Raw genomic sequence first — 2,543 nt, forward strand, 5'->3', positions numbered from 1 at the left:
TGAGTACTGTTTCTTGACATTTTTCTTTTTCTTCGGTGGTACATAAGATAATTTTCTGGACATGTAATTTCAAAACATGTTTTGGTCTGTTGTCATATTCTGAACTAACCATGAAAGATAGACTTGTCTTGCATAAACTGAGACAAACATGTATTTACATATTCAGTGAGGAATCTAATTCATGGAGAGTTGACTTATGATTATATCTTTATAAGAAGAGCACTGCTTGCTTAGAAAAGATGGCGACTATGATTACATTTGCCAAACTACTCCATGACTCAGAAGCTAATCTGGAGAAGGACTGAAAAAAATAACAATGCAAAAGAAGCTGTGTCTTGCTGTTCATTAAGTTATATATCTGTGGTCATTTTTTAAGTTATATGTTCAGATATTGTCAGTTGTGACCTTGACACCTTTGCCAATGTGTTTTTTGTTTGTTTGTTTTTTTTGCGGTATGTGGGCCTCTCACTGTTGTGGCCTCTCCTGTTGCGGAGCACAGGCTCCGGACGTGCAGGTTCAGCGGCCGTGGCTCACGGGCCCAGCCGTTCCGCGGCCTGTGGGATTTTCCCGGACCAGGGCATGAACCCGTGTCCCCTGCATCGGCAGGCAGACTCCCAACCACTGCGCCACCAGGGAAGCCCCGCCAATGTGTTTTTAATATTAACCATCTTGCTGTTCACACACTGATATGTTCCTAGCAATAGTTATAGTGTGTAGTAACTTGCAAACATTTATAATTGTACTATATATTTCTCTTTTTAAAGTGCTTTTACATTTAAGAAGATGAAATTTAATTTAACTGATTTTTTAAAGTCATAAAGGTTTTACTTTTATTTGGTATTTTGAATGCAGCTATAAATTCTGAATGAATTTATGTTAAGAAGTAAAAAAGAACAGATTCAATATCTCCCCTAGACCTGGGCAAGAATGGCCCCACGTTAAAAAGAACTCTTCTTTGCCTTCCTCCCTGAGGGCAGGCCCTGCTACCACGGTGTGTAGCCCCAGGCCTGAGAGGTGGCAGGGAGTGTGTCCAGAGGATGGAGAAGCAAGGTAATATCCACTTGCGAACGTGGGAGGCCACTTGTAGTGCAGAATGGAGACAGGGGAGGGAAGAGAAGGAGGCAAAGCTGGGCTTGAGGTCATTTTGAAGGTGTATTTTTTTTTTTTTTTTTTTTTTGCTGTACACGGGCCTCTGACTGTTGTGGCCTCTCCCGTTGTGGAGCACAGGCTCCGGACGCGCAGGCTCACGGGCCCAGCCTCTCCGCGGCATGCGGGATCCTCCCGGACCGGGACACAAACCCGCGTCCCCTGCATCGGCAGGGAAGCCCTGAAGGTGTATTTTTAAAGGCAAGAAATTAGAACATACTTTAATAGTTTGTTAGCTTCATTTATAACGTTGAAATATTTAAACATATAGTAAGTGAGCCTCAATTTATATTCTTATTCCCCTTTAGCCACCAATGTTGGGGCAAATTTGGGTAGATTTTACAAGCAAGACAAAAACACATTAAGCTCATCTGTTCCTATTTTCTTAATTCTCTTAACCTATTAATAAGTACTCTAACAGGTGATCTTTGAATTTAATCATGAATTATAGGTAAAAGGCTCTTACTTAAAGATATATCCTATAAGCTTTTCAGTTTTTAGAATAAGTGTATAAAATCATCCCAAATGTTTTTAATGCCAGCTCTTCAAGGAGAATATTGGGGGAGGAGGAAGAAAATGGAAAAGCAATTAAATAACCAGCTATTGATACTTAGTTCTTTATGTGTTTAATGCAGAGGAAATATTTTTAGTCTTAAAAAAGGTATCCTGCTCTAAAGGATAAACTGGATGGGAAGGCAAGAGAAATGCACATGGAAAAATTAAAGTAAGACTGCAAATATGAAATCAGTGTTACTAGTAATAAATACTTTCAGAAAAGGAATTCAGGAAGTTTGGGTTGTCAGGGAGGCCTCCAGGATGGACCTTGCAGTGTGAATCAGAATGGGATTGGCACATCTATTTACAATAGCCAGGACATGGAAGCAACCTAAGTGCCCATTGACAGATGAATGGATAAAGAAGATGTGGCACGTATATACAATGGAATATTACTCAGCCATAAAAAGAAACGAAATTGAATTATTTGTAATGAGGTGGATGGGCCTAGAGTCTGTCATACAGAGTGAAGTAAGTCAGAAAGAGAAAAATACCATATGCTAACACATATATACGGAATCTAAAAAAAAAAAAAAGGTTCTGAAGAACCTAGGGGCAGGACAGGAATAAAGACGCAGACGTAGAGAATGGACTAGGGGACACGGGGAGGGGGGAGGGGAAGATGGGACGAAGTGAGAGAGTGGCATGGACATATATACACTACCAAATGTAAAATAGATAGCTAGTGGGAAGCAGCCACATAGCACAGGGAGATCAGCTCCGTGCTTTGTGACCACCTAGAGGGGTGGGATAGGGAGGGTGGGAGGGAGGGAGACGCAAGAGGGAGGAGATATGGGAACATATGTATACGTATAACTGATTCACTTTGTTATAAAGCAGAA

Source organism: Neophocaena asiaeorientalis, unplaced genomic scaffold (assembly GCF_003031525.2).
Source record: "Neophocaena asiaeorientalis asiaeorientalis breed wild unplaced genomic scaffold, Neophocaena_asiaeorientalis_V1.1 scaffold105, whole genome shotgun sequence".
Classification (NCBI taxonomy): Eukaryota; Metazoa; Chordata; class Mammalia; order Artiodactyla; family Phocoenidae; genus Neophocaena; species Neophocaena asiaeorientalis.